The following is a 26,292-nucleotide window of genomic DNA, read 5'->3' as shown; positions in this document are numbered from 1 at the left end:
TGGGAAGCAATGCTGTACCATAAATTCTGATAACATATGCCCTTTCACAGTTAATATGGTAAAAAAATTAAAGAGGAGCAGCACAAGCTGCTGAAATTTTATGTAGTATCCCCTGACCCCTGGAAGCATGATACCCCAAGTGACAGGGTGGGCTGACATTTCACGTCAGGGTGTAGTTCTTAGGCAATAATGGGAAATGTGAACAGATGGGCACCAGTGATTTTTAGATGAAACAAAAAGGGAGTTTATTACTCACTCCCTGAATAAGTCATGTGACCAGTGACGCAATGCATCGGGTAGAGTCGGTGATGTAATTTCCAGTGACTCCAGTAAACAGAAGTGCAGGGAGGAGGCGATACTGCTACTGTTCTTACACAGTTTTTACACTGCCATTATGTGAGATTTTATTCGGTCTTAACCACTTGCCGACCGCTGCATGACTATTTACTGTGGCGGTCAGCCGCTCCTGGGCAAACCGACGTAGGGGTTCCCGCCCCCGCTCGTTCACAGGGATCCCTGCACGAGTAACCGGCAGCTCTGATGTCCGCCGGTCACTCGCGATCTAACGCAGGAGAGGGAGAAGGACGGATGGCTGATGTAAACACAGTCGTCTGTCATTCTCCCTGATGTAAGTGCAGAGACTATACGATCCTGCTATGTAGGATCGTATGTCTCTGTGGTTACATCACAAGCCATGCCCCCTCCACAGTTAGAATCACGCCCCTAGGGATACATTTAACCCACTGATCACCAATAAAGTTAACCCCTTCCCTGCCAGTGTCATTTTTACAGCAACAATGCATATTTATAGCACTGATTACTGCAGTAATGTCACTGGTACACCCAAAAGTGTAAAAAATGTCAGTCAGGGGTCCGATCTGTCCGCCCCCATGTAGCAGTCCCGCAAAAAAAAAATCGCACATCGCCGCCATTACTAGTTAAAAGAAAAAATGACATAAATCTTTCCCGTAGTTAGTAAACGCAATAACTTTTGCGCAAACCAATCCAAAAACGCTTATTGCGATTTTTTTTACCAAAAATATGTAGCAAAAAACAAATTGGCCTAAAATGTTAAAAAAATTAAATTTTTAAATTTTTTGGATAATTTCATTAAACAAAATGTGAAAAATATTGTTATTATTTCAAAATTGTCGCTTTTTTTGTTTATAGCACAAAAAATTAAAATCGCACAGGTGATCAAATACCACCAAAAGAAAGCTCTGTTTGTGGGGAAAAAAAGTACGTCAATTTCATTTGGGTACAGCATCGCACGACCGCGCAATTGTCCGTTAAAGTCACGCAGTGCCGAATCGCAAAATAGGGCCTGGTCTTTGAGCAGCCAAATCCTCCGGGGCTTAAGTGGTTAATGCGAGCACATTTGGAATATTTAAAAAAATGTGTTTATACTTGGAAATATTGCGCTATGAATTTCTGTTTTATATTCTGAGTGATACCTGAGATGGGAGACAAGGATCCAGTGTAAACCCTGCAGAGAGATCAGTGGAGTGAAGTGTGGATTTAGAGAGCCAGAGCTTTGTCGATGGAAGTGATCAGGAACTGAACACCATATTGTCTCTCAAGTGCATCTTGACCTTTTGATCAATTCCTAAGGTGAGCAGACATATCTGAAGGTAGCGGTTGCAGTCAACGGATCCTTTCACTATCTGAATTCTTTCGATATATTCTTCAGCAATAGTGGTTGATTGAGAGCTTGCATCTGTAAAGTGGACTCACGTCTTGGTTTATGAGCACATTTTTTGGTGATCTATACACCTAAATTGGACTTATAAACTTTTATATATTTTTTATTTATGTGCTATGCACAATATATAAAGTTATGACTGTTATACATACCAAATGTTTCCTTTAGGAACAAGCGCACCATTTTTATTTACAATACTTTTTACTCACAATACCATGGGAGAGAGATTAGGATTTTAGATGCTCCAGCATTTCACAGGAAAAGGGCCTTTAGGTCAAATCCGATACTCCTGTGTTTAGAATTCCTCTGTAGTCAATGTGCTTAGCACCTATCTTTCAATAGGAGAGTCAACCAGCACCAACACAGACTCCTAACCCCAATCTTTTGCAGGGGAATCAACTATCCTCCATGGGACTCCATCCTACTTCCATATTCAGACACTTAAGCCCTGTACACACGTACTGATCGTCGGCCGAACGATCGGCCGTCTTTTGTCCAGGGCTGTCGTGTCTGTTGAAAACTGCAAAAGACTGCACACTAATTTTGTCGGCCAACAACAGCCGACTGCAGAAGTGATGTCATGTGATGGTTAACTTTCCTTGTCTTTTTTCTTTTCTGAGCATGCCCAGTCTTGCAAATCTGCTGTCTGTCGGCCGAAATCTGTACTGACTGGCGAACAATCGGCTGTTCTGGTGTTGGCCAACAAAAATTTGAATGCCTGCACGACAGATTCTGTTCGGCCGAAAATGCGCTGTCGGCTGTCGGAAGCATCATACTAACAAGCCTACAATCGGCCGATCGGTCGTTGGCCGAATATTTACGGCCGACAATCGGTACGTGTGTACGGGGCTTTAGGCCTCTTTAGGCAGACAAGCCTGAACAAGCAGTTTCAAACACATGTACCCTACCCAGGCTGCAGCCTGTTGGAAAGAGAGCTTGCATCAGCTCACCCCAAATATAAATATATACCCTTTTTATAATGCAACACTGGCAAAGAAACACTTAGTGGTTGACTGGGAAAACATATGAATATTTATAACCCAGGCCCACTGTGTGATCTCACGCTAATTCCAAAGGTGACTGTGCTGTCAGAAGAGAGAACTGACAGCCAGGCTGAACTGGGGGAAGACTAAGAAAAAAGAGACTACAAATTATCTTTCACTGACTACTGTCTAAAATTAAAGAGACACTCCTGTTTAAGGAAAGGTGGCTACATTTATAAATACGATATGTATTCTCCCCTGTTGCCAATGTCAGACAATGTATTTGTGATAACCAGTGATCCCTGTTGCAGGTATTTAATAACATGAAGGCAAAAAATACCTACTATTGTTACATATAAATTATCATGCATGCATACATTGAATATATACTTGAGGCTATTTCCACTCTAAAGCTGCAATAGTTATCCGATGTTAGCTGATCGGTGTGCAGCTTTTTGTTTCGCTGCTCAGTCACAAGGGTCAAGTGAGTTAGGAGATCTGTAAGCCCCGGTTCACACTAGGGCGACCTGTGAGGCGACCTGGTCGCCTCACAGGTCGCCGCAGGTCGCCTCCCATAGGGAAGCTACGGACCCGTTCTAATAGGAGCGACACAAGTCGCTTCGACCTAGAAAAAGGGTCCGGAGCTTCTTTGGGGCGACCAGGAGGCGACCGCCATAGACTTCAATGTTATGAAGTCTGTGGCGGCCGCTCCGAGGTCGCGGCGCGCTGCTCGCACCGCGATCTCGGAGGTCGCCCCTGAAAGTAGCGTCGCGCCAGTGTGAACCGGCGCTAAGTGTTATTGAAATACAGCAAAGAAAAATCAGATCTCGTACCCTGTCAGAAAGGGTTTTACTGGGCTGTCAGTTTTTCAGGTGGACTTGTTCGGAAGGTCCATAAAGCACTATGCACAGGCAGGTCTAAGCAGACTGTTTACACCCACCTACTTCTGGATCCAATCAGTCTGCTAAAAAAAAAAAAACAACAAAGGACTGTGTCCTTTTCCATTTTGGCAGTCCAGATCGGAGGTAGCCTGATGTAAACGGACACCAGAGCTCTATCCATAGAGCTGACAGATGACTGCCCATGTCCACTCTGCAGAAACTGAGTGGGGCACAGATCCTACTCTGCTCCAGTCTGCCTGGAATCAGCTAACATATCCCCTGCTGATCAGAGTGGAATCCGCCCCATCTGAAAAGGGCCTTAGGGAATTAAAAGAGTAATATCAGTCTATATTGTAATTGCAAATCCAGGTATTTAAATTTTTCCTTCAACATACTTTTACATAGTATATTTTGTAAAACCCACTGACTCACTGTATTAGTCTGTACTGTATGAGTATTATGGGTTACATCATGATAATCATTATAATGATTGTCATTGTGTTATATAATCATGGGATTCCTGAATAATTATCTAACCTATTAAGAGTAATTAGAACAACTTGCATCAACAAATCTATTAATCGTACCTAACAGATCAGAACACAACAAAAATATCATAGCAACTCTAAGTACACAAGCATTACCTGAATGTTAAGGTAAAAATATAATATGATAAAATATACATATATATATATATATATATATATATATATATATATATATATATATATATATATATATACTGCTCAAAAAAATTAAAGGAACACTTTTTAATGAGAGTATAGCATCAAGTCAATTAAACTTCTGGGATATTGATCTCGTCGGTTAAGGAGCAGAGGGGGTTGTTAATCAGTTTCAGCTACTTAGGTGTTAATTAAATTAACAACAGGTGCACTAGATGGGCAACAATGAGAGGACTTCCAAAACAGGAATGGTTTTACTGGTTACGGCCACTGACATTTTTTCCCTACTCATCTTTTCTGTTTTCCACTAGTTTTGCATTTGGCTAGGGTCAGTGTCCCTACTGGTAGCATGTGGCGATACCTTGACCCTATAAAGGTTGCACAGGCAGTCCAACTCCTCCGGGATGGCACATCAATATGTGTCATTGCCAGAAGGTTTGCTGTGTCTCCCGACACAGTCTCAAGAGCATGGAGGAGACTTCAGGAGACAGGCAGTTACTCTAGAAGACCTGAACAGGGCCGTAGAAGGTCCTTAACCACTTAAGCCCCAGAGGATTTGGCTGCTCAAAGACCAGGGCCTATTTTGCGATTCGGCACTGCGTGATTTTAACGGACAATATCGCGGTCCTGCAAACACTGTACCCAAATGAAATTGACGTCCTTTTTTTCCCACAAACAGGGCTTTCTTTTGGTGGTATTTGATCACCTGTGCAATTTTTATTTTTTACGCTATAAAAAAAAAAGAGCGTCAATTTTGAAAAAATAACAATATTTTTCACATATTTTTATATGAAATTCCCCCCCCAAAAAATGTAAAAATCGAAATTTTTTTAACATTTTAGGCCAATTTGTTTTCTGCTACATATTTTTGGTAAAAAAATCGCAATAAGCGTATTTTGATTGGTTTGCACAAAAGTTTTTGCGTTTACTAACTAAGGGAAAGATTTATGTCATTTTTATTAATTATTTTTTAACTAGTAATGGCGGCGATCTGCAATTTTTTTTTTTGACATTGCAGCGGACAGATCGGACCCCTGAATAACATTTTTGACACTTTTAGGGGTACCGGTGACATTACTACAGTAATCAGTGCTATACATATGCACTGTTACTGTAAAAATGACACTGGCAGGGAAGGGGTTAACTTTATTAGAGATCCAGGGGTTAAGTGTGTCCCTAGGGGCATGATTCTAACTGTCAAGGGGCGTGGCTTTTGATGTAACAACAGAGACATACGATCCTACATAGCAGGATCGTGTAGTCTCTGCAGTTACACCAGGGAGAATGACAGGCGGCTTTGTTTACATTAGCCGCCTGCCTTTCTCCCTCTCCAGCGGGAGGTCGCAAGTGACCGGTGGACATCGGAGCCACTGACAAGCAAACTAAGGACATGGATTACTGGAACCATGTCCTGTGGTCTGATGAGACCAAGATAAACTTATTTGGTTCAGATGGTGTCAAGCGAATGTGGTGGCAACCAGGAGAGAAGTACAAAGACAAGTGTTTCTTGCCTACAGTCAAGCATGGTGGTGGGAGTGTCATGGTCTGGGGCTGCATGAGAGCTGCTGGCACTGGGGAGCTACAGTTTATTGAGGGAACCATGAATGCCAACATGTACTGTGACATACTGAAGCAGAGCATGGTCCCCTCCCTTCAGAGACTGGCCCGCAGGGCAGTATTGCAACATGATAACGACCCCAAAAACACCTCCAAGATGACCACTGCCTTGCTAAAGGAGCTGAGGGCAAAGGCGATGGACTGGCCAAGCATGTCTCCAGACCTATACCCTATTTAGCATCTGTGGGGCATCTTCAAATGGAAGGTGAAGGAGCGCAAGATCTCTAACATCCACCAGCTCCGTGATGTCGTCATGGAGGAGTGGAAGAGGACTCCAGTGGCAACCTGTGAATCTCTGGTGAACTCCATTCCCAAGAGGGTTAAGGCAGTGCTGGAAAATAATGGTGGCAACACAATTTGGACATTGTCACTTAGGGGTGTACTCACTTTTGTTACCAGCGGTTTAGACAGTAATGGCTGGGTGTTGAGTTATTTTGAGGGCAAAGCAAATTTACACTGTTATACAAGCTGTACACTCACCACTTTACATTGTGGCAAAGTGTCATTGCTTCAGTGTTGTCACATGAAAAGATATAATAAAATATTTTGAAAAATTTTAGGGGTGTACTCACTTTTGTGAGGTATATATATATATATATATATATATATATATATATATATATATATATATATATATATAATATAATATAATATAAATAGTATAATACTGTGCCTAGGTGTGAAGAAATGCTGTAAAGAAAGAATGCTTTGTTTTTTTTATTTTGTTTTTTTATCAATTTACAAAATGCAAAGTGAGCATACAAAATCAAATCAATATTTGGTGTGATTACCAGCATCAACTGTTACACTTGCACAAAGCCAGGGATTTTGTGGGATTAGAGTCAGGTGTATGATTAACCAACTATACCAAGCAGGTGCTCATAGCTTAAAACTGGGTGAGGAACAGCCAAACTCTGCTACCAAGGTGAGGTTGTGGAAGACAGTTTCATGTCACAGCCCATACACCATGGGAAGACTGAGCACAGCAACAAAACACAAACTGCATTAACAAGGTCTCTCCCAGGCAAAGATTTATTTTAAAAAGGAGTTAATTAATATTCAATCCAACAAATAAGATCAACATGTAGATGGTTACATGGTATAATGAACAAAAATAAAGTAAAAAGTAAATATTAAAAGTAAATGTGCAAGAAAATTATGCAAGTTCCATGCGTGACATCCTATATCAGCAGAAGTCCCAAAGAAACTAACTGAGGTATCCTAGGGGAATCACATTACGCTGCATGGTACTTGAAAACAGAAATGTCCACATATAGAGCGTAACTTATCTGAACAGAAAATGTTTTTTATCGATAGTTTCACAGTTGAGGAAGATGCAATGAGAAAATAAAAATCCAAAAAAGAGAGGAAAAGAAAAAATAAATATCATCATTATACCCATCCCAACCAGGACAAGACGTGCCATTCAAGCTCTTTTGAAGAAGCAACACAGTGGTCGGCCAAGGAAACGTAATGCAGAAGATGAAAGATACATCATGCTTACTTCCCTTCCAGCAGTAATATCAGCACATAACTGGAAGAAACCAGTGAAACCTTTGTACACCAATCTACTGGCCAGAAGTGGTCTCCATGGAAGAATTGCGACCGAAAAGCCATATCTCCAATGTAGAAACAAGACTAACTATGTACGAACATAGGAACTGGGGTGCAAAAAAAATGTCAGCAGGAGCTCTGGATTGATTAAATCACATTTTGAAATATTTGGCTACAGCGGCAGGCAGTTTGTTCACCGAAAGGGCTGAAGAGTGTAACAATGAGTGTCTGCAGGCAAAAGTGAAGCATGGTGGAGGTTTCTTGCAAGTTTGGGGCTGCATAACTGCGAACAGAGTTGGACATTAGGTCAGGATCAAAGGTGTGCTCAATGATGAGAAATACAGGCAGATACATACAGTATCCATAATTCCATACCATCAGGAAAGCATGCGATTGCCCCCAAATTTATTCTGCAGCAGGAGAACGACTCCAAACTTACAGCCAATGTCATTAGCCACTTAACCACCGGAGGATTTTGCTGTCTTACGTCCAGGCCACTTTTTGCGATTCGGCACTGTGCGACTTTAACTGACAATTGCGCTGTCGTGCGACGCTGTACCCAAACGAAATTTACGTCCTTTTTTTCCCACAAACAGAGCTTTCTTTTGGTGGTATTTGATCACCTGTGCGATTTTTACTTTTTGTGCTATAAACAAAAAAAGAGCGTAAATCTTGAAAAAATAACAATATTTTTCACATTTTTTTATATGAAATTCCCCCCCAAAAAAATGTAAAAATCAATTGTTTTCTGCTACCTATGTTTAGTAAAAAAAATCACAATAAGCGTATTTTGATTGGTTTGCGCAAAAGTTATTGCGTTTACTAACTAAGGGAAAGATTTCTGTCATTTTTGGTGTTTTTTTATTTTAATGAGTAATGGCGGCGATCTGCGATTTTTTTGCGACAGATCGGACCCTTGACTGACATTTTTGACACTTTTGGGGGTACCAGTGACATTACTACAGTAATCAGTGCTATAAATATGCACTGTTACTGTAAAAATGACACTGGCAGGGAAGGGGTTAATTTTATTGGAGAGGGAGGGGTTAATGTATGCCTGGTACTTACTAACGTGTGTGGGGGGAGGTGACTGAGTGACACAGGGACAGATCGCATGTTCAGCTATGCTGAACCCTGCAATCTGTCACTGTCTGTTGTCTTTGTTTACACAAGCGGGCGGATCTCCAAACTCGATTCCCCGACGATCGGGGAAGAGCAGCGGCGATCGCCCCCACTCCTCCCCTGGCCCGACTCCCGCTGTGAATGAATACAGCGGGAGCGAGCCTTCGGCGGCGCGCATGCGCCGCCCACAAGGTGAGGAGTCCAGCGACGTAGGTCTACGTCGCTGGACGATAACTAACCACTTTGCCGCAGTAGAGCTCGAGTGAGCGGTCAGCAAGTGGTTAAGAACTAACTTCAGTGTAAAGAAGAAGAAGGTGTCCTGGAAGTAATGATTTGGCCCTCAAAGAGCCCTAATCTCAACATCGAGTTTGTCTGGGATTACATGAACAGACAGAAGGATTTGAGGCAGCCTACATCCACAGAAGATCTGTGGTTTGATCTTTAAGCTGTTTGGAACAACCTACCTGTCGAGTTTCTTCAAAAACTGATGCTGTTTGAAGGTAATGGGTGGGCACACCAAATATTGATTTGATTTGGATTTCTCTTCTGTTCATTTACTTTTCATTTTCGTAATTGATAAAAAAATAAATAAATAAACTATTAACACTATTTATGAAGGCATTCTTAGTTTACAGAATTTTTTCACACCTACCTAAAACATTTACACAGTACTGCATATACAAAAATATTTTGCCATGCATTTATATTTTAAACTGAACGGGCTGTTTTACAAGGAAAAGGTTCACATTTACTTTTATTTCTCTATGCAGTGGCAGAAGTGGCTGAAAAAAATAAAACATCTGCATCTCTCTTGATAGTCCTGTGTTTGACCACTTGTGGTCAAGGAAAATCTTTTGGGCTCTATAATTTTACAGGCCATTGGTATTTGTGCAGCGGTTAGAGTGTGTAAAGTGTGATTTAAGTATATACTGTATGACTGAAGGAGTCCTTGGATACCCACATCAAGAACCAGGATCATCTGCTCTGGTATATATTGAACTGAATATTTGAGATACCTAGAGTATGAAAAGTGTCAATGCACTTTAGGCGTGGTTGACATTTTTTATAGCTCTGTTGTTACTGCTGCCATGTGTGTCAGTGGTAGGTTGTACCAGCACAAATAGCTGTAAAGTAATTATGGCAGTGTGCCAATCAGAGATGTATAGTAACTAAGTAGAACTACTTCACTACTTAAGTACCGATAGGGGGTATCTGTACTTTCCTAGATTAGAATTTTTTTCTCCTACTTCCACTTTTACTTCACTACATTTTTTCGATGATTTCAATACTTCTACTCCAATATTTTTTTTTGTGCTGCATAGTTACTCGTTACTATTATAAAAATTACCACTGCCAGAACAGTAGATGGCAGGTTTCATGAAGTTCAAAACATGTGTATTATCAGCGCATACGGAAATAAATGCTACTGTATGTATAAATAAAAGCTGCATTTGAAATAATAAAAAAAAATATGATGTTCAAACTTTTGACTTCTTTCTTTAATAACTACATAACACAGTACTTGTACTTTTACTTTCAGTACTTGAGTAGCAATTTTTTTTCAAAACTACTGGTACTTTTACTTTCAGTACTTGAGTAGCAAAATTTTTAAAAAAAAACTTGCAATACTTAAGTACAAAAAATGTTGAATACTTTAGTCCTTCTACTCAAGTCACTTTTTGATTGAGCACTTCCACTTCTACTCAAGTCACTTTTTGATCGAGCACTTGTACTTTTACTCAAGTATGGGTTTCGAGTACTTTATACAACTTTGGTGCCAATTAAAGTAATGTAGTGATGTATTTTTTAAATCACAGTTTACAGACTCCATCCCTAGCAACACCCATTCCATTAAGCAGTGTAGAGCTCTCCCAAACAAGACTACGACTGAACTGGAAAGCTAAGTAGTGAATGTTCTTCAGCAGATAAAGAGAAGTCAGGTGGCTTTGCAACTACAAATGGACCTTGAAGACATGATTATTAGGAGAGATGCATATGTCTCTTTTCTGCTAACACCTCTGTCTATGCTTAGAGAAACGGAATGGCGTGCAGAAGATAGGAGTTACATGTACGCTTTCTTACTAAATGCATTTCAGCACTGAATAAGGGGAATCTATTTCCTACTGTGTTGATTTATGAAAAACCCCCTTCCAATGCCATCTCTGCTGCTTAAGGCATGTCTGCTGCCTTTCAGTCCATAGCACAGAGAATATGGACACAGCCAGAGATCACAGTCAAGTGGGGTGTCGGGGGGAGCTACGGCAAGGTGGAACTTGTGATATGTATAAGTATATGGTGAGCTACCATGCTGTAAATTGTCTGTATGCATTCATGTGCTGATTTGTAACACTGGCAATGGACTGTTGTTATTGTTGTTGAAAATGCTTTAATAAAGTTTTTGTTTGGATATAAAAAAAATAGATCACTGTCTAGGCCAGCCTTTTTCCACCAGGGTGCCCAGGGACCCTGGGTGCCTTGGCAAAATGCTTAAAAATTGCCCAAAAATTGTATACAAGCCAGTGTGTGGATGAAGCCTGCCTTTTAGTTACACAAAGCCACAAGTTTGAATTGTGCAACATTACAACCTTCTAGCTGTCAGCGTCTTAACAACCAATGGCGTCATCAGTTGATATAGAAGATGTCAGTCGCCTGCACAGCATATTTGTATCCCCCTATCCATCAGCATTGGGGTCACATAACCTGAGTGATGAAGAAAAACCGAGGAAGAAGAGAAACATTGGACTACTAGTCATTACTAGTTTGCAAAAGTGTATTTGCTTTAGAAGAATAAATCCCCTCTAATGTTGGGTGTCCTTCATGTGTGGATGTTGCTGCATTATATAAAACTATTAGAATAGTCTTTATATTTTAGAATGGGGTGCCTCGATACTGTCCAAAACTTTTAAAGGGTGCCTCGAGACTGTCTTTAAGTTTTAAAGGGTGCCTTGACTGAAAAAAGGTTAAAAAACACTGCTCTAGGTACACAAGCTCCCAAACAACCTACCATCTGCCACTGTTTTCCCTGCTCCAGCCTCTCCTTATGACAGTCAACCCACAGATAACAGTCTATTCCCTATTGCCCTATATATGCCATCTACTTCCTATTGTTACCCTCATTATGAAAATGTATAACTTTTTTTTCCAACCACTTTACTTCATTTTGTATCAATAAAACATAAAAAAAAAAAAAAAACAGCGTTTAGTTTTATTACTTTTATTTATTTTTTAGTTTATTACATTTATTTTTTAGTTTATTACCTTTTGTTTTTTATTTATTATCTCTGAAAACCTCTCTGACATGATTAGGCATATCCAATATTGATATTGTTTTCTCCGCTCCTTTTTGCTAATCCTCCTAAGCAAAAATAAAAACCTGTGTTAAATTGATCATATCTTGCATGCTCATATATAGAGAGAACTACTTTTGTCTCCCTTCAAAACCTCACAATCCACACCAAAATTCTGTAGCTAAATATATTCTGGGAACTCAAATCTCAGTGCATTCTTGAAGGGAACATCTTTTCTTGGAGCCTTTTGAGGGGACACGGGTCCAGCCTTTTGTGTTTATAATCATGCTCTTAGTACTGCTTTACTATGAAACTGTGGTATGCTGGTAATAGGAGGGGTTATACCCTGGGCTTGCCTACAGTTTTTTGCTTGTCCGTGTCCAATCCTTCTCAATGAAAAGGATTTCACATTTAGTATGTGCAATTTATTGTACTTAAAATTCCACCACTAATGTCCACAATTCATCCACAAGATATCTTCCACTGTCCAGTGCTTGGGATCACCACTCCTAAACTCTATTAGATCTCATTCACCAGAAACAATTGCCTCACATCAAAGATTATCATCAAAAATCGCCTTGTTAGTGTGGCTAGCTCCTGACTCCATGTTGTAATACCATTTTAACAACTCTCCATATCACAATTAACCATGAAAAAGAAGAAATCAAAATAGTGCAGTAATGTAAAACTATTGAATTTATTTAAAAGCCATTAAAAACACTCACAAGCAGGAAATAAAATATTCCTCTTAAACTAATCAACCTGCTTCCCATCAGTGAGCCAGATCACCAGTGTCTCACCAACTCGCAGCTTGTGTAACATCTGCTACGTCACTTCCGGTCTTTGCGTGCGGTAACAATTTGCCGTGTTTCATCCACTGGACTTCCTCATAGGACCTAACCGTACACCTCTACTAACCAATTTAAGCACTTGCCGACCAGCCATCGTACTTTTACTGCAGCAGGTAGGCTCTGTCCCATGAAATTACATACCTGTACAGGGGGAGCCAATCAGCAGGTCCAGCGGACAACCCCGATCGCTCCCCATGGAGACAGAATGGCGGTCTGCCGATGTAAACATGGCAGACCGCTGTTCTGTTAGTGATGAACACAGAGATCCTGTGTTCCTCCTGTTTAGGAACACAGGTCTCTGTGTTCATCAAGCAAGTCCATCCCCCACACAGTTAGAAAGCATCCCCTAGGGACTTACTTAGCCCTTTGATCTCCCCTGGTGTTAACCCCTTCCCTGTGTCATAAGTACAGTAACAGTGCATATTTTTAGCACTAATTACTAATTTAGTCCCCCCCCATAACTGTCAAAAGTGTCAGTTAGGGGTCTGATCTGTCCGCCGCAATCCCGCTAAAAATCACTGATCGCTGCCATTACTAGTAAAAAAATAAAATTAAAAAATTAAAATGACATAAATCTTTCCCCTAGTTTGTAGACGCGATAACCAATCAATATACACTTATTGGGATTTTTTTACTAAAAATTTGTAGCAGAATACATATTGGCCTAAAATGATGAAAAAATAGATTTTTACATTTTTTTTTATTGGGGATGTTTTATAGCAGAAAGTAATATATATATATATATATATTTTTTTTTTTCAGAATTGTCCCTCTTTTTTTAATTATAAAAAATAAAAATTGCAGGGTGATCAAATACCACCAAAAGAAAATCTATTTGTGGGAAAAAAAAGGACATCAATTTTATTTGGGTACAGCGTCGCACAACCGCACAATTGTCAGTTAAAGTAACGCAGTGCCGCATTGCAAAAATGGCCTGGTTATTAAGGGTCCTTCCGGTCCTTAGGGGTTACATAGAGCTGCCTTAGCAAAAATATTAACCCCAAGTGTGCCCACTGAAAATAGGTTGGTTCAATGCTATAGATGCACATTATAAGCTTTCATTGTACATATATGAGGGACACATATAACCAAAATTAAAAATAAAAGTGCAATTAAATATAGAAATTATGCACAAGGCGGGCTGTGCATGGCATCAATAATTCCGCCCACTATCCACATTGAGCACTAAGTACACCTCTGATTTTTTGTATTTAATATATATATAATATATATTAAATATATATTATATAACATCTATCGTAACAGGACCCATATATCGGAATTCAAATTAATAAAATAGAAATTAAACTCCGTCCAAAAACCCTAACATTAAAAGTGAATTAAAATTTTAAATAAATGCCAATCACTATCTATATTTGACATCATAATGCACAATATCAGAAAAAAAGCTATTGGCTACTCTGATAATTGGATATAAATTCAATTATTACCCAACCCTACCAATTTTTAAACTACTTATTGTTAGTTGTTATGTGCATTAACCGGGAATCATACCCACTTAGATTTCATGACAGGAAACTTTACTTACCCCTTCACCACAGGGAGATTATGTATATCACTAAAGCAAATTAAGTCAATTTCATAATTTAAACCTCCTGGGTGCAAAGATTTCTAAGTATATATCCATTTAGTTTCTCTTCTGGAGAGGTCCCTCTCCAAGAAAGAAACACCCTGTCCACTCCTCAAAACTGTTAACTTGAAGGGTCTCTGTACTATGGATTTCTCTAAAGTGCAGTGATAAACTGTGCTGCCAGAAACCATATACAGTATTTCACAAAAGTGAGTACACCCCTCACATTTTTGTAAATATTTTATTATATCTTTTCATGTGACTACATTGAAGAAATTACACTTTGCTACAATGTAAAGTAGTGAGTGTACAACTTGTATAACAGTGCAAATTTGCTGTCCCCTCAAAATAACTCAACACACAGCCATTAATGTCTAAACTGCTGGCAACAAAAGTGAGTACAACCCTAAGTGAAAATGTCCAAATTGGGCCCAAAGTGTCAATATTTTGTGAGGCCATCATTATTTTCCAGCACTGCCTTAACCCTCTTGGGCATGGAGTTCACCAGAGATTCACAGTTTGCCACTGGAGTCTTCTTCCACTCATCCATGATGACATCACGGATTGGATTGGACTGGTGGATTTTAGGGACCTTGTGCTCCTCCACCTTCCATTTGAGGATGCCCCACAGATGCTCAATAGGGTTTAGGTCTGGAGACATGCTTGGCCAGTCCATTACCTTTACCCTCAGCTTCTTTAGCAAGGCAGTGGTCATCTTGGAGGTGTGTTTGGGGTTGTTATCATGTTGGAATACTGCCCTGCGGTCTCCAAAGGGAGGGGATCATGCTCTGCTTCAGTATGTCAAAGTACATGTTGGCATTCATGGTTCCCTCAATGAACTGTAGCTCCCCAGTGCCGGCAGCACTCATGCAGCCCCAGACCATGACACTCCCATCACCATACTTAACTGTAGGCAAGAAACACCTGGTTGCCGCCACACACGCTTGACACCATCTGAACCAAAAAAAAACATCTTGGTCTCATCATGCCACAGGACATGGTTCCAGTAATCCATGTCCTTAGTCTGCTTGTTTTCAGCATACTGTTTGTGGGCTTTCTTGTGCATCCTCTTTAGAAGAGGCTTCCTTCTGGGACGACAGCCATGCAGACCAATTTCTGATGCAGCGTGCGGCGTATGGTCTGAGCACTGACAGGCTGCCCCCCCCCCCCCTTCAACCTCTGCAGCAATGCTGGCAGCACTCATACGTCTATTTCCCAAAGACAACCTCTGGATATGACGCTGAGCACATGCATTCAACTTCTTTGGTCGATCATGGAGAGGCCTGTTCTGAGTGGAACCTGTCCTGTTAAACTGCTGTACGGTCTTGGCAACTGTGCTGCAGCTCAGTTTCAGGGTCTTGGCAATCTTCTCATAGCCTAGAACATCTTTATGTAGAGCAACAATTCTTTTTTTTCAGATCCTCAGAGAGTTGTTTGCCATGAGGTGCCATGTTTAACTTCCAGTAACCAGTATGAGAGAGTGAGAGCGATAACACCAAATTTACCACACCTGCTTCCCATTCACACCTGAGAACTTGTAACACTAAGAGTCACATGGCACTGGGGAGGGAAAATGGCTAATTGGGCCCAATTTAGACATTTCCACGTAGGGGTGTACTCACTTTGGTTGCCAGCGGTTTAGACCTTAATGGCTGTGTGTTGAGTTGCTATGGGGGGGGGGGAAAGTAAATCTACACGGTTAAACAAGCTGTACACTCACTACTTTGCATTGTAGCAAAGTGTCATTTCTTCAGTGTTGTCACATGAAAAGATATCATAAAATAATTACAAAAATGTGAGGGGTGTACTCACTTTTGTGAGATACTGTATTTTGAATATGTTCTGACACATGGTTTGTTAGAGTCTGTTTTGTGCAGTCCACATAAAGTAAACTGCATGGACACTTAATTACATATTATAAATTCTGAAACTTTATATTGCTATTGATAAGCAAAGATGGTCTCCTAGGGGGATCTAAAACTTTCCTAACCACTTTATCTCTAGATATATAGGTAACGCTGGACCCAAAATTGTATCCATGCATAATATATGCCAATGCTTAAGGAAGACAGACTCTACTTCCTTATACTGACAACAAAAATTTTAAAATACAGCGCTTTGAAAAAGTATTTATACCCCTTGAAATGTTCCACATTTTGTTATGTTACAACCAAAATCGTAAATGTATTTTATGAGGATTATATATGATAGATCAACACAAAGTGCCACATAATTGTGAAGAGGAAGGAAAATGATAAATGGTTTTCAATTTTTTTACAATTAAATATGTGAAAAAAGCAGCGTACATTTGTATTCAGCCCTCTTTACTCTGCTACCCCTAACTAAAGTCTAGTGGAATCAATTGCCTTCAGAAGTCACCTAATTAGTAAATAGAGTCCACCTGTGTATTTAATCTCAGTATAAATACAGCTGTTCTGTGAAGCCATCAGAGGTTTGTTAGAAAACCTTAGTGAACAAACAGCATCATGAAGACCAAGGAACACACCAGACAGGTCAGGTATAAAGTTGTGGAGAAGTTTAAAGCAGGGTTAGGTTTTAAAAAAAATATCCCAAGCTTTGAACATCTTATGGAGCACTGTTTAATCCATCACCTAAAAATGGAAAAAGCATAGCACAACTGCAAACCTACCAAGGCATGGCCGTCCACCTTAACCTGACAGGCCAGCCAAAGAGAGCATTAATCAAAGAAGGAGCCAAGAGGCCCATGGTAACTGTGGAGGAGCTGCAGAGATCCACAACTCAGGTGGGAGAATCTGTCTATAGGACAACTATTAGTCATGCACTCCACAAATCTGGCCTTTATGGAAGAGTGGCAAGAAGAAAGCCATTGTTGAAAGAAAGCCATAAGAAGTCCAGTTTGCAGTTTGCGAGAAGCCACGTGAGGGCAAACATTTGGAAGAAGGTGCTCTGGTCAGATGAGACCAAAATCTACCTTTTTGGCATAAAAGCAAAAATCTATGTGTGGTGGAAAACTAACACTGCACATCACCCTGAAAACCCCATCCCCACTGTGAAACATGGTGATGGCAGCATCATGTTGTGCTTTTCCTCAGCAGGGATAGGGAAGCTGGTCAGAGTTGATGGGAAAATGGATGGAGCCAAATACAGGGAAAACCTGTTAGTCTGCAAAAGACTTGAGACTGGGGTGGAGGTTCACCTTCCAGCAGGAAAATGACCCTAAACATACAGCCAGAGCTTAAATTGAATGGTTAAGATAAAAGCATATTCATGTGTTAGAATGGCCCAGTCAGACCTAAATCTATCTGAGAATCTGTGGCAAGACTTTAAAATTGCTGTTCACAGATGCACTCCATCCAATCTGACAGAGCTTGAGCTATTTTGCAAAGAAAAATGAAAAATGTCACTCTTTATATGTGCAAAGCTGGTAGAGACTAGGGATGATCGAACTTTTGAAAAGTTCGGTTCGGCCAGAACATCCGAACTTCCCGAAAGTTCGGCCCGGATTTCAGAACCCCATTGAAATCAATGGGACCCGAACTTCGGTAATCAAAAAACACAATTTTTAAGCCCTAAAACCCAATAAATGCCCCTAAAAAGTCCCTAGGGTTCTGGGTCATGCCCCATTAACTATTAATCACACAAAAAAAGTTCTTAAAAATTGTAATTTTTGATAAAAAAGCCAATTATTGAAAAAAAAAAAAAAAAAAGAGAGATTTTTTGATTTTGACTTTGGATTTGGTATCTGGGGGGTCTAAAAAGTGTGCATGTGAAGCTTCAGCTCTGTAGCATGTCCAGAACCATGAAAAAAAAAAGATAATTTTTCAGTAGAACAGGGATGTGGGACCCTCCTTTTACACCTATATGATCTTTTTTTTCTGGTTCTGGACATGCTACAGAGCTGAAACTTCACAGGTACACATTTTAGACCCCCCAGACACAAAATCACACAAAAAAAAGTTCTTAAAAATTGTCATTTTTGATAAAAAAGCCAATTATTGAAAAATTTAAAAAAAAAGAGATTTTTTATTTTTACTTTGGATTTCGTATCTGGGGGGTCTAAAAAGTGTACATGTGAAGTTTCAGCTCTGTAGCATGTCCAGAACCATAAAAAAAAAATTGTTTGTATTAAAACACACTCAGCTCAGGGGGTTGGCTTCTTTTCTCGATTTTCACACCTTGCCGGTTTAATAGCAGGCATTTTTTTGGGTTCTTTGCAGTCAGGAAAAACATCTGAACTTGTGTATAGTGGTACTGTGCACAAGTTCTGATGTTTTGCCTGCCTCCAAAAACCCCCAAAAAATGCCAGCAAAAACACACCTGGGCATTTTTTTTGATGCTAGCGTTTTTTTTGGCATTTTTTGGGGTTCTTTTGAGGCAGGCAAAACATCTGAACTTGTGCATAGTGGTGTATATACACACATACATATATTTATATACACACCTAGACATATATAGGTGTGATAGTAGCAGAAATATATGCTTGCGCTAATGAAATCATTTACAGTAATATATTTCTGCTACTATCACACCTATATATGGCAAGGTGTCTATATACATATAATTATGTGTGTAAATATACCACTATACATAAGTTCAGATGTTTTGCCTGCCTCAAAAGAACCCCAAAAAATGCCAAAAAAACCGCTAGCGTCAAAAAAAAAAATGCCCAGGTGTGTTTTTGCTGGCATTTTTTGGGAGTTTTTGGAGGCAGGCAAAACATCAGAACTTGTGCACAGTACCACTATACACAAGTTCAGATGTTTTTCCTGACTGCAAAGAACCCAAAAAAATGCCTGCTATTAAACCGGCAAGGTGTGAAAACCGAGAAGAGAAGCCAACCCCCTGAGCTGAAAGTGTTCTAATACAAACGTTCTTTTTTTTATGGTTCTGGACATGCTACAGAGCTGAAACTTCACATGTACACTTTTTAGACCCCCCCCCCCAGATCTGAAATCCAAAGTAAAAATCAAAAAATCTCTTTTTATTTTTTTAATTTTTTCAATAATTGGCTTTTTTATCAAAAATGACAATTTTTAAGAACTTTTTTGTGTGATTTCGTATCTGGGGGGTCTAAAAGGTGTACCTGTGAAGTTTCAGCTCTGTAGCATGTCCAGAACCATAAAAAAAAGGATTGTTTGTATTAGAACACTTTCAGCTCAGGGGGTTGGCTTCTCTTCTCGGTTTTCACACCTTGCCGGTTTAATAGCAGGCATTTTTTTGGGTTCTTTGCAGTCAGGAAAAACATCTGAACTTGTGTATAGTGGTACTGTGCACAAGTTCAGATGTTTTGCCTGCCTCCAAAAAACCCCAAAAAATGCCAGCAAAAACACACCTGGGCATTTTTTTTTTGACGCTAGCGTTTTTTTGGAATTTTTTGGGGTTCTTTTGAGGCAGGCAAAACATCTGAACTTGTGTATAGTGGTATATATACACACATAATTATATGTATATAGACACCTAGCCATATATAGGTGTGATAGTAGCAGAAATATATTACTGTAAATGATTTCATTAGCGCAAGCATATATTTCTGCTACTATCACACCTATATATGTCTAGGGGTATATATACAGACATATATGTGTATATATACCCCCTATACACATGTTCAGATGTCATGTCTGACATCAAACATGTCCTCAAAAAAGCACTGGCAGTGGCAACCCCTGCAGCATGAAAAATGCTTGGCTGGTGAGAAGCCATATTCCTGTCCCGAAGCAACTCAGAGAAATGATCATTTCTCTATAGCGGTCACCCTGCTATGGAAGGGTTTTGTCACCCTTCCATAGCAGTCACTGTCAGTTAACCCTACACTACACTACGGTCCCCTTACACTTAACACTTTCCCTACAGAAACTAAATTTTTGAAGCTAACTTAAGTGTAAAGGAGCACTCTAACTACACTAGATATCCCTTTCCTCTAATAAATGCTAAATGACACTTTTAAAGTACAATTAACAGAATTGCTTCCACTCTCTTCCATGTCCAGTATAAAAATGCTAGGAATATGGCGGGGGTGATCTTATATACTGGGGGGCGTATTCACTAATGATTGGTCTAGGGACCCCCTAGTCACTCCAATCACATTCCTAGCATTCTCCTGCCCCCTCAATTGGCTTGTGCTAATGGTTCTGGTCCAATCACGGGCTTTTAAAGCCCATTTCCTGAAGCATTGCATTTTGGTCGGTTCTGGTTGCCAAATTCCGAACTTTTTGGGCAAAAAGTTCTAAATTCGGCCGAACCTCGAACACCCAATGGTCGGGCCGAACCGATGGTTGACCCGAACCATTCGATCATCCCTAGTAGAGACATCCCCAAAAAGACTTGCAGCGAAAGGTGGTTCTACAAAGTATTGACTCAGGGGTGTGAATACAAATGAATGCCACGCTTTTCACATATTTATTTGTAAATAAAATTGAAAACCATTTATCATTTTCCTTCAACATCACAATTATGTGTCATTGTGTGTTGGTCTATCACATAAAATCCCAATAAAATACATTTAAGTTTTTGGTTGTAACATGACAAAATGTGGAAAATTTCAAGGAGTATGAATACTTTTTCAAGGCACTGTATCTTTTTGTTATCCAACATCTATTTTGACAAGCTATCACCTGCCAAGCTTACTTTAAGAACAAATTGCCTTTACTTACAGGATAGGTGTTGAAAATTAGCATATAGGTGTGACTGTAATTCTAGTTGTCTTCTCAGGCAGGACAAACATGTATGATTCGGATTACATGTTGGTCTGCATGTTGAAACATGCCATGTTTATCTAAAGATGTAGATATTGTACTAAAATCAACAACCTGCCCTGTTCTTAAAATTAGGGTGCGGCACATTTTTCATCTTAAACCTAATGTTATATAGACAAAGGGGACAGCTAACCAACAAGAGGATTTGTAAAAAAGTACAAGTATCCACGTCCCAATTAAATGTAAAGAAGGAAAATGGATGGGCCAAGGGGACTTTTAAAGGGATACTGTCATCAAGACAAATAGCAAAACATCCACATATATGTAAAAATACACAAATTTTATTGATACAAAAACAAAAATAAAGGAGAAAAACATTAAAAGTAACTATTATCGTGTTAACAAAACACCAATAATATTACAGCATACAGAGCAATTGGGCAGTACATACAATATACAGGCTTAGGAGAGCCAAATATCCACGGAGGGTGGGTGTAGATCTACACCCACCCTCCGTGGATATTTGGCTCTCCTAAGCCTGTATATTGTATGTACTGCCCAATTGCTCTGTATGCTGTAATATTATTGGTGTTTTGTTAACACGATAATAATTACTTTTAATGTTTTTCTCCTTTATTTTTGTTTTTGTATCAATAAAATTTGTGTATTTTTACATATATGTGGATCTTTTGCTATTTGTCTTGATGACAGTATCCCTTTAAAAGTCCCCTTGGCCCATCCATTTTCCTTCTAAACCTAATGTTACATTAGTAAAGAACGACAAGTAAATCTATTAATTCGAGATGTGGAGGCCAACATGTACATGGAATGTTAGTGCCAGAGGGAAATTACTATTACGTACATGCTATATAGAGCAAGATATATAAAATGTTAAATGTTATAATCCTGCACCCATACCTAATGAGCTATGTGAGTGATGTAGACAGCACCCCACAAGATTCATCTGAGTATTTAGCCAATATCATATCAGACAACCAATGTTTTAGGAATACGGAAGCCGTTCTTTATGGAGGTGAAAATTACCATAATAAAGGAGAAGACCATGGCCCTGAAATGTCAGTTGCATGATATTAATTTTTAATAAATACTAATATGGATCTCGCAGTATGCTGGCCCTCCTAATTCTCTCCTCTTCTGGTTTTTGCATCGGAACAGGATGTAAGATGAAATCTCCCTCACTAGGATACAGATGGCAATAAAATCCCACTGTGTTCGAAGCTTGCTTTACCCTAGTAGAAATGCATTTTTGTTACTGTTTTTGTCCAGATTAGGCAAAATTCACTCTCACGTCTTGTACTGACTGATATCTACCAAATAGAAAGGAAGTAAGAAGAAATCTCCCTAATGGTGAGACAGACAGCAATAAAAGGTAGACAGAGTTTTGGATTTCGCATTAATAAAAGCTACATTATTGAGTACTAAAAGAAGTGTAATATTTAAAGTGGCTCTTCAGTCATTTTTTCATCTTTCCATCTATTAAATCCTCTGTCCTTGTTGTTTTAACTTTGGATAATAAAACATTTTTTTTTTCTGCCAGTAAATACCTTACACTTCCTCTGTCTTGTCTGGTAAAAAGTCTAGGCTAATTACATCAAGCACAGCTCTCGCAGCAAGGGAGGAAGGGATGAGGCATAGGAGAGCCAAGGAGAGCTGGAAGGGGCTGGATGAGGGCAGCAATAACAGGAGACTGCAGAAATCTATGGGTATTCATGAGGAGAGGAGAAATGTGCAGGCAAGCAGTGGTGTCTGTGTGCCTGTCTGTCTGTATATATGTGTATGTGTGCAGGGCTGCTGCTAGAAATCACAGTGCCCCGTACAGTCCTACCTGGCAGGGCCCCTGAATATATCAAGACAATATTTTCATAAAAAATACACTAAAATCATTATGCGGACACAAACATAACAGAGAACCTGTGTGAATTATCCCTTTTTAATTGTTTTTTACATTTTAAAAAAATTAAAAAAAAAAAAAATATATATATATATATATATATATATATATATATATATATATATATATATATATATATATTGTTTTTTTAATTATTTATTTTTTAAATGTTAAAAATTTTTACAATTATTTTATTTTACATGTAAAAAAAAATCATTACAATGTTTAAATATTACTATTATTTAAAAAAAAAAAAATTTTTACAGGTCAGGGAAGCCTGCAGCGCTGCAGGAGGGGGAGGGGTGGCACAGTGAAAAGAGGGCACATGGGGGGGAGGCACAGTGAAAAGAGGGCACACGGGGGGGGGGGGGATCATAAGCAGGCAGCAAAGGGAGGGGGATCGGTGTCGAAGAAGTAATTACAGGAACGATGCCCTGTGTCTTTGTCTCTCCCTGCAGCAGCTGAAAGCTGGCAGGAGGGGGAGAACTGACTTTCAGCTGCTGCAGAGACCCACACAGGGCTTCCTTTTGTAATTGCCCCTCCACCAATTCCCTGTGCTGTTGGGGCCCCCCTGTGTGCCCGGGCCCCCTACAGGAGCACCGGTGGTCCCCCCCTATCAGCGGCCCTGCATGTGTGTGTGCCTGAATTTGCATGTGTGTGTATATATATATATATATATATATATATATATATATATATATATATATGTGTGTGTGTTTGTGGTGTGTCTGTCTGTGTGTGTGTCTGTGTAAATCCAGGAAGTGAACAGTCAGCAGCTTCAGCTGCCCACATTGAAAATGGCTGCAGCCAGACTTAGTGGAGGGAGATGTCTGCAGCATATTTGGCAAGTACAGAATCACAGTATACTGTATATAAAATAATATGCAAAGTGGTTGGAGGGAAGCTTCAGAATGGCAAAGATGTATTTATTACAAATTATGTGAGCAGACTGCATTTCCTCTTTAACTACATCCCATCCGCGCTACAGCCTATATACGGCTGCAGCGCGGACTCGAATTTTCGGGAGGCCGTTTTTAATCAGAGGTCCCAGGAGATTGCCCATCAACTCAGGATGTGCAGTGCGCACCCAGCTGTGAAGCTGCAAGCTGTCACAGCCGGGTGCCCACACTAGAGACGCTGGTGCCACGGGGAGAAGAGGGAGAGAACTGAGGCTCTCGCCGGCTGCATCGCTGGACAGGTGAGTGTGTGTTTCTTAAAAGTCAGCAGCTACACTTTTTGTAGCTGCTGACTTTTAATAAACACAAAAACGGGTGGTACTCTGCTTTGTTTGTTTACAAGTTAAAATCAGTATTTTTTGCTAGAAAATTACTTAGAACCCCCCCAAACATTTTACAGTCTCACAAAAGTGAGTACACCACTCACATTTTTTAAATATTTTCTTATATCTTTTCATGTGACAACACTGAAGAAATTACACTTTGCTACAATGTAAAGTAGTGAGTGTACAGCTTGTATAACAGTGTAAATTTGCTGTCCTCTCAAAATAACTCAACACCGCTGGCAACAAAAGTGAGTACACCCCTAAGTGACAATGTCCAAATTGGGCCCAATCAGTAATTTTCCATCCCCGATGTCATGTGACTTGTTAGTGTTACAAGGTCTCAGGTGTGAATGGGGAGCAGGTGTGTTAAATTTGGTGTTATCGCTCTCACTCTCTCATACTGGAGGAGTGCAAGGTCTGTAACATCCACCAGCTCCATGATGTCGTCATGGAGGAGTGGAAGAGGACTCCAGTGACAAACTGTGAAGCTCTGGTGAACTCCATGCCCATGTGAAGCTCTGGTGAACTCCATGCCCAAGAGGATTAAGGCAGTGCTGGAAAATAATAATGGCCACACAAAATATTGACAATTGGGCCCAATATGGACATTTTAACTTAGGGCCCAATGTGGACATTTTAACTTAGGGGTGTACTCACATTTACACCATTATTCAAGCTGTACACTCACTATTTTACATTGTAGCAAAGGGTAATTTCTTCAGTGTTCGCATGAAAAGATCTATGCCCAACGGAGACCCCAGGTGGTCTTGTGAGCCAAGTATACAGATGACGTCGGCCTCCTTTGGGACAGTAGTGACCTAGACATGGAAGAAGTTATAAACTCTCTGAATGACAACAGGAGGATTCATCTGAGCTATGAAGCTAATTTGGAAGATTTCCACAAAGGAAGATAAATTTGTCACTTCCACATTTTTCAAACCTACCGATAGGAATTCCTATATTCCCCTTAGACAGCTGCCACCATGCATCTTGGCTTAGGTCGCTTCCAAGAGCTAATATATGCGGCTAAGGCGTAATTGCACGGAGGTCAGTGAGTTTAGACGACAGGCTACTATTCTGACCAATAGATTTGTTGAGAAGGAATACAAACAGGAATCTCTCCAAACCACTGTTGACCAGGTCTAGGAAATGGATAGCGCTGCTTTGCTTGGGGTGAAACCTATGAATGAGAAAAAATAAACCTTTTCTTCTCTTCCATTTATCACCACTTTCTCCATTCAGCATCAGAATATAAAGTGCTTAATACAGAGACATTGGCATATTTTGGGCAATGACAGAGTGCTGAGCACCATTTTACCCACTAGATCTCAAGTAATCTTTGGGCGCAATCTTATCCCTAAGGGAGGAAGCACCCCTAATGTCCAAAACCCTCCATCTCAGAAAGTAGGTATCTTTCAGAATCTCACAGGATACTATCAATGTAGAAAATGTCAGGTGTGTACCATTATTGGGTGCAAAAATAGGAGAATGGGTGGCTTTGTCTCTGCTAGCACTTCTTGAGCTTTTGAGATATAGCTGTTTATCACGTGTTCTACCACGGAGGGTAGTTTACTTGTTACAGTGCCCTTGTGGGCTGCCATACGTGGGCAGCACTAAGCAAGCCCTACATTAATGAACATATTAAAAAAGGTTTCAAACACCATTCTGTATCCAAACATTATGCAGAAGTGCATAACAGAGACACCTCAAATACCATTTCTTTGGGCATAGATAAGTATAGTCCCCACTGGAAAGGCAGCTCTCTTGTGAGGGAGATCTCCAAGTTAGAAATGTCTTGAATATATAGAGTTAAATCATATGTCCCACATGGTTTAAATGTAGATGTGGATGAGAACCCATTTATTGACAATTCTTAATTTTTTATTCAGTAATTTTCTGATTGCATTTATGTACAGTATCTCACGAAAGTGAGTACAACCCTCACATTTTTGTAAATATTTTATTATATCTTTTCAGGTGACACCACTGAAGAAATGACACTTTGTTACAATGTAAAGTAGTGAGTGTACAGCTTGTATAACAGTGCAAATTTGCTGTCCCCTTAAATTACTCAACACACAGCCATTAATGTGTAAATCACTGGCAACAAAAGTGAGAACACCCCTAAGTCAAAATGTCCAAATTGGGAC

This window comes from Pelophylax lessonae, assembly GCF_965119305.1.
Source record: "Pelophylax lessonae genome assembly, chromosome: 6".
Lineage (NCBI taxonomy): Eukaryota > Metazoa > Chordata > Amphibia > Anura > Ranidae > Pelophylax > Pelophylax lessonae.
The sequence above is the reverse complement of the archived record's forward strand: the minus strand, read 5'-3'. Positions refer to the sequence as shown.